Here is a 17,781-nt window from a genome sequence, read left to right on the forward strand (position 1 = left end):
GGACTCCTGTTTGATGTACTTTGACGAATACACCTACATTTAGAACTCCCACTTTTACTGCAACAGTACATGCAGACTTTCTTACTAAGGTTTTTCACCTCTGAGAAGCCAATTACTTCTGTCACTTACAGTTTGAAGTGTAATATTAAGGTCATAGAACTAAAAACATCTGGGTGATGGCCCCAGACCTGCTTGTGACAGACCTGAAGCACAACAGCTCATGTGTAAAACAGTCCCTACTGTGGAGAGCTGTGGGGCAATTTAACGATCTCAAGCCTGCACTTCCTTTCTGAAACAACAAGAGCAAAAATATTAAAACATTTGAAATCTCCACATTCTCTTGACCCTAGAAAGTTTTTGAAAGTACCATAGTCCTTAAAAATACTTAAACTTATTTGAGAAAACATTTGTTATTATTATATCCTTGGCATGTGTGCTAATTTGTTTCAATCGTGTCCTACTCTGTGTGACCCTATGGACTGCAGCCTGCCAGGCTCCTCTGTCCATGGGATTCTCCAGGCAAGAATACTGGAGTGGGTTGCTGTGCCCTCCTCCAGGGGATCTTCCCAATCCAGGGATCCAACCTGCATCTTTAACATCTAACCTGAATTGGCAGGTGGGTTCTTTACTACTAGCACCACCTGGTAAGCCCTCATATTCTTGAGGGGAGTAGCAATAAGATAGACATTGGAGCTGCTTTGCCACTGTCTCCTCCTTGTTTTGTCCACCCAGATGTGTGTGTGAGGCCCAGTTTGGCATGCCTCTAAACCCTAACCCTGTCATAAGGAAGTTATATTTAGGGTCCAAGAAGCTTATTTTAGGTTTATAGCTAATGAGATACATTTCTTTGCTTCCTTAAAGATTTTTCCCATTCAGATTTTAGATCCTCTTACAGTTTTCTTAATAAAATGATGCACCCCGGCTTTTATAATACACTATTATGTTCTTCTGGCCAGTTTTCTCCCAGCTTATCATTTTAAGCAGACACTTGCAGATGTTTTAATTTTTTTGAGGTTGTCACCTTCCAAGTCGCAGAGTACTCATAACTACAATAATCTGTCTTACCTGGTGTCCAGCAACAACTAGGAAATGATTCTTCTTTGGTATTACTACTCTGTGCATTTTCAAGTCCTGATTTGCAACTATTGAGTGCTCGTTTCTATGAAGTAAAATTGCTCTGGGCTTATGTGAATGATGATTTGGGCTTATGTGTAGTGTAATATACAGTGAAAGCAATAGACAACAATGCCCTGTGGGACTCACCATAGGCCAGAAGAGCTCATGGAAGATAAAACATAGGGGAAAAAGTGCCCTGGAAGCACAGTTTAATTTTGTCAGATTCTTGGCATCTGGTTTTCAGTTAATGCTGTTTCTTGAATTTGAAAGAAATCACACACATTTTTGCTCTAGGAGCACTTAGAGCAAGAACAACATCACCCATCTCTAAAAATATTTCCCGGTGGATAAACTGTTAAGAAAACATGTTTGTGGTTCACACTTTGAATAGAAATATTTACTATTCATACTCTACTTGAATTTTTTTTTTTTAATCAAGTAACTAAATTGGCTTTTTGTGAGATGTTGACTAAAATCAGGGCACTGGGTCACCACATTTATAGCCAAAGCAAATGATTACTAATAATTTCAGAGCCTTGAAATAACCTACACTGAACCAGCTTAGGAGAGGGCAATGGCACCCCACTCCAGTACTCTTGCCTGGAAAATCCCATGGACAGAGGAGCCTGGTGGGCTATAGTCCATGGGGTCGCTAAGAGTCGGACACGACTGAGCGACTTCACTTTCACTTTTCCCTTTCATGCACTGGAGAAGGAAATGGCAACCCACTCCAGTATTCTTGCCTGGAGAATCCCAGGGATGGCAGAGCCTGGTGGGCTGCCGTCTATGGGGTCGCACAGAGGTGGACACGACTGAAGCGACTTAGCAGCAGCAGAACCAGCTTACGTTGTACTGAGGTTTGTTTTAATTCAGAAGCACAGTATTTCAGGAAAACATGTTAGAAATTAGTTTGTAAAAACCTGAAAGACAATGACTATTTGATGATTTCTTGAAACTTTAATGAAAGCCTCTTGTATTCATTAAAAAATGAGCAATTCTAGTTACGTGGATGAAGGTCTGAGCTGATGGGCTTAATTGATGTCACTATTGTTTTTCCCTAGTCAAACTTACTTACAGTCAGTGTATATTTTACGGCAATTTCTTTTTCTGTTAAAAAAACAAAAACCAAAAAACGTTTTTTTCAGAATGGACCAGGTGTATGGGGGTCTTTAAAATAAGGTAACTTAATGGCTCAACTCACAAGGACTTTGCTAGGTGTCAATTAACCCTTTATTTCATGTGCTTACCATCAAGCCTACATTTTGGCTTCTTTTGTAACCCAAATTTGAAAGAGGATGATTTACCCATTCTGAACAGTATTAAGGATAAAGGAAAGCACTGCAGATAGTTTATTATTTCCTTGCAACTTTAGAGCAGTTTTATTTAGAGTAGGATAATTTACAAATACAGTTTTTGTAGTTATTTTTGTTCTTACTGGATATATCATCACTGATTTTTTGCTGCTCAACTGTTCAGTGTTTAGCTCATTCAGTGCTGCCTTATTTAAAAAGAAAAGGAGAACAAGGTAGTGGAGGAGTAGGTGGTTGTGGAGTACATCTCTCTCCAGGGATACATCAGGAATATACCTTCAGACACAAAAGTGCATGCAGAACACCAGCTGAGAGCAGCCAGGAGTACCTGACCAGTGGAAAAGAATATATAGAACCACGCAAAACTCGGTAGGATGAAGGAACTAGGGGGAAAAACAGGAGTGTTAGTAGGATTGGACCTGCCCTCAGTGGGTGGGGAAACTGAAGCAGGGGTCCGATCCCCACAGCAGGGCAGTTGTCTGAGTCAGAGGAGAAACATTTAAGGCTGAGAGTGAAACAGCTGATCTGTGGCAGCCTAAATGGAATGAGAATCAGACAGTCCTTGCCACAGCCATACATACCCTGGACAGGAATACTGGTCTCCTGGAAGGCGCAGTGGCTGGAAGCTGGAGTTTAGAGATGGTGGAGCAATCCCAGGGCGAGGGCTGCTGTTGACTGTGGAGAGACTGATCAAGGGGATGTGAGAGAGGAGATCGTGGTGGGAAATGCCTGTGGAGGAAAGCCAGGCAACCGTGGAAGGAAGGCGATACTGCTGAGTCACGCATAGGAGGTGGGGTCATCACCATAGCCCCTCTCTCCCCACAAGCCAGCCTCAGCAGCTGAACAATAGAGAGGCTGTCCCATCAAATGCCTGATGCACTGAACTATAGAGTAGGACCCCACCCAGAGTGCCCCTTTAAGTGCCTGACGCACTGAGCAACATAGAAGGACCCCAGGCAAGGGCGCCCTGTAAGTGCCTGAATGGGGCAGAGCTATGGAGAAGGACCAGCCAAAGAAGCCTTCTGATCGCCAGCTACAAGAGGCTTGAAAAAGACTCTGATAGAGCCATAACTCCTGCGGCAGAGGCAGTCCATGTCCCTGCACAGTTGGCGCCGCCGGAGTCCCTGCAAGCCAAGCAGCTGTGCCACCTTCACGCTCAACTGTCACTGGGGCAGAGCTGCCACAGGCAAAAAATGTTTTGCATCTGTGTGTGCAGGGTCGCTTAAGTGGTGGCCAACTCTTTGTGACCCTGTAGACTGTGGCCTGCCAGGCTTCTCTGTCAGAGAGGGGTTCTCCAGGCAAGAATACTGGAGCATATTGGCAATACGGGTTGCCATACCCTTCTAGAGCACTATATTTCCTGCTACCCTATCTGCCAACTCCTCTGAGTACCTGGCGCTGCCAGAACCCTTGCGACTCAAGCAGCTGCACCTCCTCCACACCTGGCCCTCACAGGGCAAAACCCAAGCCCTCCAGGGCAGCCTCAGGAGCTAAACCCCAGTGGACGACCCACATGTAGAGGTGAAAATAAAACCACAATTGAAACCCAGGGGCAGTGTGGCTAAGGAAAAAGATCCAAAACCTTCCCACCAGCTGTATAAGCTGCAGGTTATATCCACATGATCAACTAAGCAGACTCTATGTCTATGGAATATATAAAAGGCCATGGAGAGCTCCCACAAAGAAAACACACTAGCTCTGATAGCTGTGGACATTGGAGGCAAGAACTCACAGTAATAGGACCAGGTTAGAATCTGATCTGGGCCCAGAGCAGGTCCAGAGATCAGCACAGTGTTGGAGGGCATCCTAGGGAGGTAAGGTGGACTGTGACTCCCAGCTAGGGAAAGGACTCTGACAACAGTGACTCAAGAAAAACATTTACTATTCTTGTTTTTTGACTTGCTCTGTAGATTCTTTTGGATTTTTTTTCTTCCCCCCACTCTGTTGTAGTTGTTGATTTTATTGCAATAAGAAATCCAATTAAGCTTTTGAACTTTTTTTTTTTTTCCTCAGTCACATTTTTTATTGTTGTCATAGACCTCTGCCTCTACGTTGGGCTTTTGCAGGTCTGTGGAGTTTTCCTCTTTTTTTCTTTTCTCTTTTTTTAATTTTAATTTTTTGAACCTATTATTATTTTTTCTATATTTATTCCTTTGTTTGCTTTTCCTACTGTTCTTTTCCCCTTAAAGTTAATCTTTAATGTATATAAATCTTCTTTATCTACCTCTATGTAACTTTGCATATCTAGTTTTTCTCTCCTTTCCTTTCAACATATTTGTTAGTTTTATTTTCATTGCTTTGTTCCCCAGTTGGCACCTTGCTTTAGTTTTGTTTTCCAGTTTGTGCTTTAATTAGTTTTGTTCTGGTAGATATAATTTTTGGTTTCCTTTGTTTGCCAGGTCAATCTATTGTACTTTATTTTTGTCGGACTATTTTGATTTTCCTTATGGGTGTATATGTATATGTGTATATTCAGTCACACTTTCTATTGTTGTCATAAACCTCTGCCTGTGCATCGAGCTTTTTCTGTGGAGTTTTCCTTTTTTTTTTTCCTTTTTTCTTTCTTCTTCCATTTTTTGTTTTAGAATTTTAATTTTTTAAACCTATTATATTTTTTCTATATTTATTCCTTTGTTTGCCTTACCTACTGTTTTCCTCTTGCAGTTAATCTTTAATGAATATAAATCTTCTTTATCTACCTCTATTTAACTTTTCTTGACTTTCTTTCTTTCTTTCCTTTCCTCTCAAGATATTTGTTAGTTTAGTTTCCATTGCTTTATTCCCCACTTGGCACCTTGCATTAGTTGTTTTCCAGTTTGTGCTTTAGTTTTGTTCTTAACAGGTAAATATAATTTTTGATTTCCTTTGTTCACCAGGTCAATATACTGTACTTTATTTTTGTTGGACTGTTTTGACTTTGCTCATGGGTGTATATGTATATGTGTATATTCCATTATTTTAATTATTATTTGCCTGATTTTGTAACAGCCATTTGTCTGGGGTTCATCTTTGGTTTCTCATTTTTGGATATTCGTTTTAATCTCACTTAATGCCATACAAAAACCACTTGTGAAATCTTCGTTCCTGACCAGAGATCAAGCCCTGAGCCTTTGGAATGGGAGCACTGACTCCAAGACTCAAGACTACCAGAGAACTAACCCTAGGGAGTATCAAATAGTGAGAACTCACACAAAGGAAACCACTTGAATACAAGGCTCAGCATCACCCAACCATCGGTAGCACCCTGTGAAGGATGCCTCATCCAACAACAAACAAAACAAAAATACAAACCCAGTCATTAGCAGACAGGATTATAACCTCACTCAGCCTTGTCCATCAGAGTGGGCAAACAAAAACTTAGCACAAATCTTGAAGCTATATGAAGCTCACACAGACCACTGGACCAATCTTAGGAGGGCAGAAACCAAAAGGAAGAAAGAATTCAACCTTCTTCAAGGAAAGAATTCAACTTTCCTTGAAGCCTGGGAAAAGGAGACCTCAAATACAATAACTTAAAAAAAAATAATGAAAAGGCAGAGAAATACTGCACAAATGAAGGAACAAACTAGCAACACAGAAGTCCAAATAAATGAAGAGGAAATAAGCAAACTACCTGAATTTCAGATTAATGATAGTAAAGATGATCAAAAACCTTGAAAACAAAATGGAGAAAATGCAAGAATCAATTAACAAAGACCTAGAAGAATTAAAGAATAAACATACAGAGACAAACAACACAATTACTGAAATTAAAAATACTCTAGAAGAAATCATAGCAGAATATCTGAAACAGAAGAACGAATCAGTGAGCTTGAAGATAAAATGGTGTAAATAACTTCTGAAGAGGAGAATAAAGTAAAAAGAATGAAAAGAGCTGAGGACAGTCTCAGAGACCTTTGGGACCAAATCAAATGCACCAACATTCAAATTATCGGGTTCCCAGAAGAAGAGAAAAAGAAAGAGTATGAGAAAATTTTTGAAGAGATTATAGTTGAAAAATTCCCCAACATGGAAAAGGAAATAGTCAATCAAGTCCAAGAGGCACAAAGAGTCCCATACAGGATAAACCCAAGGAGAAACATGCCAAGACCCATACTAATCAAACTAACAAAGACTAAAAACAAAGAAGGAATATTAAAAGCAGCAAGGAAGAAGCAACAAGTAACATACAAGGGAAACCCCATATATTTAACAGCTGATCTTTCAGCAGAAATTCTGAAGGCCAGAAGGGAATAGCAGGATATATTTAAAGTACTGAAAGGGAAAAATCTACAACCCAGATTACTGTACCCGGCAAGGATCTCATTCAAAATTGGTGGAGAGATGAAAAGCTTTTCAGACAAGCAAAAGTTAAGAGAATTTAGTGCCACCAAACCAGCTTTACAACAAATGTTAAAGGGACTTACACAGTCAAGAAATACAAGAGAAGAAAAAAGATCTACAAAATCAACCCCAAACAGTTAAGAAAGTGGCAATAGGAACATATATATCAATAATTACTTTAAATGTAAACGGATTAAATGCTCCAACTAAAAGACACAGACTGGCTGAAAGGATACAAAAACAAAAGCCATATATATGCTGTATACAAGAAACCCACTTCAGACCTCAAGACACGTATAGACTGAAAAGGAGAGGATGGAAAAATATTTTCCATGCAAATGGGAAGCAAAAGAAAGTTGGAGTAGCAATCCTCATATCATACAAAAATAGACCTTAAAATAAAGAAGGTTACAAGAGATAAGGAAGGACACTACATAATGATCAAGGAAGATATAACAATTGTAAATATCTATGCACCCAACATAGGAGCTTCACAATACATAAGACAAACACTAACAGACATAAGAGAGATTGACAGTAACACAATAATAGTGGGAGACTTTAACACCCCACTCACACCAATGGACAGTCATCAAAATGGAAAATTAATAAGGAAACACAAGTCTTAAATGATACTTTAGATGAGATGGATCTCATTGATATCTTCAGGACATTACATCCAAATGCAGAAGAATACACCTTCTTCTCAAATGCACCTGGAACATTCTCCAGGATGGACCACATCTTGGGTCACAAATCAAACCTCAGTAAATTTTAAGAAAATTGAAATTTTATCTTCTCTGACGACAATGCTATGAGACTAGGTATCAATTACAATAAAAGAGGTATAAGAAACACAAACGCATGGAGATTAAACAACCCATTTCTAGATAACCAACAGGTTACTGAAGAAATCAAAAAATTTCTAGAAACAAATGACAATGAAAACACAACAACTCAAAACCTATGGGATGAAGCAAAAGCAATTCTAAGAGGGACGTTTATAGCAATACAATCCTACCTCAAGAAACAAGAAAAACATTGAATATCTACTGTAAACCTAACTTTACACCTAAAATAACTGAAAAAGGAAGAACGAAGACACCCAAAATTAATAGAAGGAAAAAAATCATAAAGATCCGAGCAGAAATAAATGAAAAAGAAATGAAAGAAACAATCAGTTCAGTTCAGTTCAGTCTCTCAGTCGTGTCCAACTCTTTGCGACCCCATGAATTGCAGCACGCCAGGCCTCTCTGTCCATCACCAACTCCCAGAGTCTACCCAAATCCATGTCGATCGAGTCGGTTATGCCATCCAACCATCTCATCCTCTGTCATCCCCTTCTCCCCCCGCCCCCAATCCTACCCAGCATTAGGGTCTTTTCCAATGAGTCAACCCTTCGCATGAGGTGGCCAAAGTATTGGAGTTTCAGCTTCAACATCAGACCTTCCAATGAACACCCAGGATTGATCTCTTTTAGGATGGATTGATTGGATCTCCTTGCAGTCCAAGGGACTCTCAAGAGTCTTCTCCAACACCACAGTTCAAAAGTATCAATTCTGCGGCGCTCAACTTTCTTCACCGTCCAACTCTCACATCCATACGTGACCACTGGAAAAACCATAGCCTTGACTAGACGGACTTTTGTTGGCAAAGTAATGTCTCTGCTTTTAAATATGCTATCTAGGTTGGCCATAACCTTCCTTCCAAGGAGTAAGCGTCTTTTAATTTCATGGCTGCAATCACCATCAGCAGTGATTTTGGAGCCCCCCAAAATAAAGTCTGACACTGTTTCCACAGTTTCCCCATCTATTTCCCATGAAGTGATGGGACCAGATGCCATGATCTTAGTTTTCTGAATGTTGAGCTTTAAGCCAACTTTTTCATTCTCCTCTTTCACCTTCATCAAGAGGCTCTTTAGTTCTTCTTCACTCTCTGCCATAAGGGTGGTGTCATCCGCATATCTGAGGTTATTGATATTTCTCCCAGCAATCTTGATTCCAGCTTGTGTTTCTTCCAGCCCAGCGTTTCTCATGATGTACTCTGCATATAAGTTAAATAAGCAAGGTGACAATATACAGCCTTGATGTACTCCTTTTCCTATTTGGAACCAGTCTGTTGTTCCATGTCCAGTTCTAACTGTTGCTTCCTGACCTGCATACAGGTTTCTCAAGAGACAGGTCAGATGGTCTGGTATTCCCATCTCTTTCAGAATTTTCCACAGTTTATTGTGATCCACACAGTCAAAGGCTTTGGCATAGTCGATAAAGCAGAAATAGATGTTTTTCTGGAACACTCTTGCTTTTTCGATGATCCAGCAGATATTGGCAATTTGATCTCTGGTTCCTCGGCCTTTTCTAAAACCAGCTTGAACATCTGGAAGTTCACGGTTCACGTATTGCTGAAGCCTGGCTTGAAGATTTTTGAGCATTACCTTACTAGCATGTGAGATGAGTGCAATTGTGCGGTAGTTTGAGCATTCTTTGGCATTGCCTTTCTTTGGGATTGGAACGAAGACTGACCTCTTCCAGTCCTGTGGCCACTGCTGAGTTTTCCAAATTTGCTGGCATATCGAGTGCAGCACTTTCACAGCATCACCTTTGAGGATTTGAAATAGCTCAACTGTAATTCCATCACCTCCACTAGCTTTGTTCGTAGTGATGCTTTCTAAGGCCCACTTGACTTCACATTCCAGGATGTCTGGCTCTAGGTGAGTGATCACACCATCGTGATTATCTGGGTCATAAAACAATAGTAAAGATTAATAAAACTAAAAGCTGGTTCTTTGAGAAGATAAACAAAATTGACAAACCTTTAGCCAGATTCATCAAGAAAAAAAGAGAGAAGAATCAAAGCAACAAAATTAGAAATGAACAAGGATAGGTTACAACAGACAATGCATAAATACAAAGGATTATAAGAGACTATTATGAGCAACTATATGGCAATAAAATAGATAATCTGGAAGAAATGGACAGATTTTTAGAAAAGTTCAATCTTCCAAGACTGAACCAGGAAGAAACAGAAATTATGAATCACCCAGTTACAAGCACTGAAATTGAAGCTCTGATCAAAAATCTACCAAAAAACAAAAGTCCAGGACCAGATGGCTTCACAGGAGAATTCTATCAAACATTTAGAGAAGAGCTAATGCCTATCCTTCTAAAACTATTTCAAAAAATTGCTGAGGAAGGAATACTTCCAAATTCATTCTATAAGCCCACCACCACCCTGATACCAAAACCAAAGACAACACACAAAAAAGAAAACTACAGACCAATATCACTGATGAACATAGATACAAAAATTATCAACAGAATTTAGCAAACAGAACTCAGCAACACATCAGAAAGCTCATACACCATGATCAGGTTGGATTTATTCCAGGGATGCAAGGATTCTTCAGTATACGCAAATAAATCAATGTGATACACCATCTTAACAAATTGAAAGATAAAAAACATATGATAATATCAATAGATGCAGAAAAATCCTTTGACAAAATTTAGCACCTATTTATGACTAAAAGTCTTAAAAAAAATGGACATAGAAGGAACCTACCTCACATAGTAAAGGCCATATATAATAAGCCTACAGCAAACATTATTCTCAATGGTGAAAAACTGAAAGTGTTCCCCCGAGATCAGGAACAAGACACGGGTGCCCACTTTTGCCACTGTTATTCAACATAGTTCTGGAAGTCCGAGCCACAGCAATCAAAGAAGAAAAAGAAATAAAAAGAATCCAGATCAGAAAAGAAGAAGTAAAGCTCTTACTGTTTGCAGATGACATACTGTACATAGAAAACCCTAAAGATAGTATCAGAAAATTACTACAGCTAATCAGTGAATTTAGCAAAGTTGCAGGATACAAAATCAATACACAGAAATCTCTTGCATTTCTGTACACTAACAATGAAAAATCAGAAAGAGAAATTAAGGAATCAATCCCATCCACCACTGCAACAAAAAGAATTAAATATCTAGGAATAAACTTACCTAAGGAGACAAAAGAACTGTACACAGAAAATTATAAGATGCTAATGAAAAAAATCAAAGATGACATAAGCAGATGAAGAGATATTCCATGTTCCTGGGTAGGAAGAATCAATATTATGAAAATGACTATACTACCAAACTCAGTCTACAGAGTTAATGTGATCCCTATCAAATTACCAATGGCATTTTTCACAGAACTAGAACAAAAATTTCCACAATTCATATTGAAACACGAAAGACCCCAAAGAGCCAAAACAGTCTTGAGAAAGAAGAATGGAGCTGGATGAATCAACCTTCCTGACTTCAGATTATGCTACAAAGCTACAGTCATCAAGATAGTATGGTACTGGCACAAAAACAGAAATATAAACCAATGGAACATGATAGAAAGCCCAGAAATAAACCCATGCACCTATGGGTAACTTATTTTTGACAAAGGAGGCAAAAATATACAATGGGGCAAAGACAGCCTCTTCAATAAATGGTGCTGGGAAAACTGGACAGCTCCATGTAAAAGAATGAAATTGGAACACTTCCTAACACCATACACAAAGATAAACTCAAAATGGATTAAAGACCTAAATGTAAGACCAGAATCTATAAAACTCTTAGAGGAAAAGATAGGCGGAACACTCGATGACATAAATCAAAGCAGGATCCTCTATGACCCACCTCCTAGAGTAATGGAAATAAAAACAAAAGTAAACAAGGGGACCTGATTAAGCTTAAAAGCTTTTGTACAGCAAAGGAAACTATAAGCAAGGTGAAAAGACAACCCTCTGAATGGGAGAAAAATAATAGCAAATGAAAAAGCTGATGAAGGAGTAATTTCTAAAATACACAAGAAGCTCATACAACTCAATACCAGAAAAACAAACAATGCAATCAAAAAGTGGGGGAAAGACCTAAACAGACATTTCTCCAAAGAAGACCTGCAGATGGCTAACAAACACATGAAAAGATGCTCAACATAGCTCATTATTAGAGAAATGCAAATCAGAACTACAATGAGATATCACCTCACACTGCCTCATCAAAAAGTCTACAAACAATAAATGCTGGAGAGGGTGTGGAGAAAAGGGAACATTCTTGCCCTGTTGGTGGAAATGTAACTTGATACAGTCACTATGGAAGATGGTATGGAGATTCCTTAAAAAACTAGGAATAAAACCACCATATGACCCAGTAATCCCACTCTTAGGCATATACCCTGAGGAAGCCAAAATTGAAAGAGACACATGTACCCCAATGTTCATTGTGGCACTATTTACAATAGCTAGAACATGGAAGCGACCTTGATGTCCATTGACAGATGAATGGATAAAGAAGTTGTGGTACATATACACAGTGGAATATTATTCAGACATAAAAAGGAACACATTTGAGTCAGTTCTGATGAGGTGGATGAACTAGAACCTATTACACAGAGTGAAGTGGGTCAGAAAGAGAAAGATAAATACCATATTCTAATGCATATATACGGAATCTAGAAAATTGGTACTGAAGAATTTATTTACAAGGCAACAATGAAGAAACAGACATAGAGAACAGACTTATGGACATGGGGAGAGGGGAGGAGAGGGTGAGATGTATGGAAAGAGTAACATGGAAACTTACATTACTGTATGTAAAATAGATAGCCAATGGGAATTTGCTGTATGGCTCAGGAAACTCAAACAGGGGCTCTGTGTCAACCTAGAGGGGTAGGAAGGGGAGGGAGATGGGAGGGAGTTTCAAAAGGGAGGGGATATATGTATACCTATGGCTGATTCATGTTGAGGTTTGACAGAAAACAGCAAAATTCTATAAAGTAATTATCCTTCAATAAAAAATAAATTAAAAAAAACTTTACTTCATTTCTCTTCACTTTCTTGTCATGAAATGATTTCCATGGTTGATAAAACTGAGGATGTTTGAGATACAAGTGCAGTAATATAAGCTGCCTTGCTTTATGACACTCAACACCTTGACATTGTTTCCAGGTAGCAGAGTCATTCTTGATTCCAACACTCGAAATGGGGATGGGGTAGAGCTCCAACACAGCAAAGGCTGGTCAGAAAATCAGGAGCAAATGACTGCAGTTAGCCGTCACTTACTTTATCTTTTGTTTTAGGGAAGAGTTTTGTCTCAGTTTTAAGAACTTTAGAAAAAGGATGATATATTACTACATCAATATTATATTGATGATGATATATTACTACTTAACATGGAAAACCTATTGACATAGTTTATATTATTACAATTTCATGTTATGTTTGAAACTTAATATACTTGCATCTATTATTCTTCCCCAATATCAGATGGCACCAGGGTTTGTTCTAAGTTCTAAGAAGCAGTTGGAATTTTCTTGTACTGGTTTGCATCTTTAAAAAAAAAATATGTATTTTTGGCTGTGCTCGGTCTTTGTTTCTGTGTACAGGCTTTCTTTAGTAGTGGTGAGCAGGGGCTACTCTCTAGTTGTGGTGCGTGGGCTTCTCATTGTGATGCCTTCTTTTGTTGCAGAACACGAACTCTGGGCCTGTGGGCTCAGTAGTTGCTGCTCAAAGGCCCTAAAGTGCTCAATAGTTGTGGCACACAGGCTTAGTTGCCCCATGGCATGTGAAATCTTCCCTGACCAGGGATTGAATCCATATCCCCTGCATTGGTAGGTGGATTCTTAACCACTGGGCCACCAGGAAACTCCTGCATCTTTATTTGAAAATAAATTTCTGAAGAGATGATGAGCAAACTTCAGGAAATCATAAGGAGAACCCTTCATGATGCTTTTAAAAGGCAAAGGTCCACTCAACATGTTTTTTCCCCCACTTTGTATTTCCTAATTCCTCCTTCCTCCCACCATTTTTGAGTTCAAATTAAGGCAGTAGAACAAGGAGAATGAGAGAAGATTATAAGTGTTCAGTAACACTGCATCAGTACTCTACATAATACAGTGATAGACAAGAAGAGGGCCAGAGGCCCAATGGCCACTTTCTGAACTCCAGCCATTCTTGGTAAGCAACTCCAGTGAATTCAGAAACACAAAGTCAGTATTCTTAAGTACTTATCAAAGCCACCAGAAACAAGCTTTCAAAACATTTCTTCCCTTCTTGTTTGCTTTCCTCTTTTTCTCCATTCGTCATTTTTGGGCAGGTATTCTTTATTTTTCCTTATCCTTTCCTGTCTAGTATACAGGTTGCTTAAGTTGGAAAAGGTGAATTTTTAAGAGGGATTCTTAAGAGCAAGAGATTAGGAAAGAGATAACTGGGAAAAACGCAATTCATGAGTCCCTCTTAGACGTTGAGAGAGTCTTGATCAGGGAAGAAATAATGGCTTTAATATGTAGAATAATGGCTTTAATATGTAGAACAATTCTAGTTAGGACTTTGGGAGTAGTGATACATCTTGATGTTTAGAAAATGTTTGAATTTTTTTTTATTTTTTTTAACCAATTAATATTTTTTTTCAAGTTTCTTTTTTTTTTTTTTTAATAAGTTTATTTATTTTAGTTGGGGGCTAATTACTTTACAATATTGTAGTAGTTTTTGCCATACATTGACATGAATCAGCCATGGGTTTACATGTGTTCCCCTGCCTGGACCCCCCTCCCACCTCCCTTCCCATCCCATCCCTCTGGATCATCCCATTGCTCCAGCCCTGAGCATTTGTCTCATGCATCGAACATGGAATGGTGTTCTGTTTCACATATGATAATATACATGTTTCAATGCTATTGACCCAGAACGTCCCACCCTCACCTTCTCCCTCAGAGTCCATAAGACTGTTCTATGCATCTGTGTCTCTTATTCTGTCTTGCATATAGGGTTATCGTTACCATCTTTCAAATTCCATATATACACTGTATTGGTGTTTTTCTTTCTGGCTTACTTCACTCTGTATTATGGGCTCCAGTTTCATCCATCTCAATAGAACCGATTCAAATGTATTTTTTTTAATGGCTGAGTAATATTCCATTGTGTATATGTACCACAGCTTCCTTATCCATTCGTCTGCTGATGGACATCTAGGTTGCTTCCATGTCCTGGCTATTGTAAACAGTGCTGCAATGAACATTGGGGTACACACGTCTCTTTCAATTCCGGTTTCCTCGGTGTGTATGCCCAGCAGTGGGATTGCTGGGTCATATGGCAGTTCTATTCCCAGTTTTTTTAAGGAATCTCCACACTGTTCTCCATAGTGGCTGTACTAGTTTGCATTCCCACCAACAGTGTAAGAGGGTTCCCTTTTCTCCACACCCTCTCCAGCAATTCTTGCTTGTAGACTTTTGGATAGCAGCCATTCTGACTGGTGTGAAATGGTACCTCATTGTGGTTTTGTTGCATTTCTCTAATAATGAGTGATGTTGAGCATCTTTTCATGTGTTTGTTAGCCATCTGTATGTCTTCTTTGGAGAAATGTCTGTTTAGTTCTTTGGCCCGTTTTTTGATTGGGTTGTTTATTTTTCTGGAATTGAGCTGCAGGAGTTGCTTGTATATTTTTGAGATTGTTTGTCTGTTGCTTCGTTTGCTATTATTTTCTCCCATTCTGAAGGCTGTCTTTTCACCTTGCTTATAGTTTCCTTTGTTGTGCAAAAGCTTTTAATTTTAATTAGGTCCCATTTGTTTATTTTTGCTTTTATTTCCAATATTCTGGGAGGTGGGTCATGGAGGATCCTGCTATGATTTATGTCGGAGAGTGTTTTGCCTATGTTTTCCTCCAGGAGTTTTATAGTTTCTGGTCTTACATTTAGATCTTTAATCCCTTTTGAGTTTATTTTTATGTATGGTGTTAGGAAGTGTTCTAGTTTCATTCTTTTACAAGTGGTTGACCAGTTTTCCCAGCACCACTTGTTAAAGAGATTGTCTTTTCTCCATTGTATATTCTTGCCTCCTTTGTCGAAGATAAGGTGTCCATAGGTGCGTGAGTTTATCTCTGGGCTTTCTATTTTGTTCCATTGATCTATATTTCTATCTTTGTGCCAGTACCATACTGTCTTGATGACTGTGGCTTTGTAGTAGAGCCTGAAGTCAGGCAGGTTGATTCCTCCAGTTCCATTCTTCTTTCTCAAGATTGCTTTGGCTATTCGATGTTTCTTATATTTCCATACAAGTTGTGAAATGATTTGTTCTAGTTCTGTGAAAAATACCATTGACAGACCCTTTTCCATAGGGTCACAAAGAGTCAGACACGACTGAAGAGACTTAACACATAGCACACAGCTGTGTGGGATCTTAGTTTCCTAACCAGGGATTGAACACATACCCCTGGCTTTGAATGCATAGAGTTCTAACCCCTGGACCACCATGGAATTCCCCAAATCATCTATTATAGATAGGAGTAAATGGCACAATTTTCATTGTAAGTACCAAAGATTTATTGACTAATCAGAAAAAAAAAGTTAAAGAGCCTTAATATGATAACATAAGTTTCACAAGAAAGAACTAGCTTAGTAGGATCAATAATCCAAGTGATTTTGCATGCTGTCAATTCAAATTAAAAACAAAAGTAAAATCTCTGCTAAAATGTAATCATTACAAAGGGAAAATGGATTCACCTCCTACTTCCTGCCTCTGCAGCAACATGGAAAGTATTAACTTACGTTGCTTCTCCTCCTTTCCCCCCATCTCTTTGAGATGACACATGAAACTCAATATGACCTTATAATTAAAGAATAATGACCTGATGGCAAAATGCTTTTCATTTCGCTAAATAGTTTTGAAAATAGAAATTCACTAGAACCGATAATTTCAGAGATCCTGATGCCAAGAATGGGTGACATCAGCCAGGTTTTTGTGTGAATATCATCAATGGCTGTTAAAACTGTTGGGGGTTAGCCAAAGCCAAAACATGTTCTCCGTGCTGTTGCATTTTATGTTTGGTTAGCATGACTACATGCTCTATGAAAGAGGTGAAAAAGGCAAGGGAAAAAATCCAACAAGAGGAAGTAAAATATTTGACCACTATTCTCTGTATGATAACAATCTTAAGGATATATAAAAGAGAAAAATCATAGAAACATCAAAGCAAAATTAGGATGAGAAACTGAGACAACTGAGGCTCTAAAGGTGCACTTTTACTCAGTTCTGACACCTGCTCAAAATTTATACCCATGAGGTTGATGAATAATGCCATATAGTGGCAGTTATTGATCTTTATTGAATGAATCAATGAATGGCCAAGTTGGGCACAAGCTTGTCTAACTCACTAAAGGAGCTGTTTGTTGAACCAAATGCCTGAAACTACAGGGAAATAAAGGAAATGAATGCAAGATATGGTATCTTCACTCAAGTTAATATCCACCTCTGAGAAAGTCACCTTCTTTTAGGGGTCTACTGCCTTGACTTGATTTGATTTTTCACTCTTTGCACAATCCAAAAGTACTTGATTTATGCTAGTAGTGGCAATACTAGTGCTCAATGACCATTTTTCCAAATATGGAAACCATTGACCAAATGACAATTTAACCATTTCTCAAAATACCCAAAAATGTATTTATTAACTTACTAAGGAAAATTTCAAGGCATCTCTGGTGGCTCAGTGGTAAAGAATCTGCCTGCCAATGCAGGGGATATAGGTTTGATCTCTGGGTCGGGAAGATGCCCTGGAGAAGGAAATGGCAACCCCCTCCAATATTCTTTCCTGGGAAATCCCACGGACAGAGGAGCCTGGCAGACTACAGTCCATGGGGTTACAAAAGAGTCAGACATGACTTATTGACTAAAATAACAACAACACAAAGGAAGATTTCACAGTATATCAACGTTTTGAAATAGCAGGCACAAATTAACCTGAAACCTAGACAGTCTATTAAAAGCAGAGACATCACTTTGTTGACAAAAGTCCATATAATCAGAGCTATGATTTTTTCCAGTAGTCATGTACAGATGTGAGAGTTGGACCATAAAGAGGCTGAGCACCGAAGAATTGATGCTTTCAAATTGTGGTGCTGGAAAAGACTCTTGAGAGTCCCTTGGACAGCAAGGAGATCAAACCAGTCAGTCCTAAAGAAAATAAACCCTGAATATTCATTGAAAGGACTGATGCTGAAGCTGAAGCTC

General features: G+C 38.9%; 1 protein-coding gene across 2 annotated transcripts in view; it reads left to right on the top strand.

The window, feature by feature from the left end:
- PRKD1 (protein kinase D1) overlaps positions 1 to 17,781 on the top strand; it is a 773,210-nt gene that overhangs the window by 22,781 nt on the left and 732,648 nt on the right. The window lies entirely within an intron of this gene.

The sequence above is a fragment of the Giraffa tippelskirchi genome, chromosome 12 (assembly GCF_054371585.1).
Source record: "Giraffa tippelskirchi isolate mGirTip1 chromosome 12, T2T-mGirTip1v1.2.pri, whole genome shotgun sequence".
Taxonomy (NCBI): domain Eukaryota; kingdom Metazoa; phylum Chordata; class Mammalia; order Artiodactyla; family Giraffidae; genus Giraffa; species Giraffa tippelskirchi.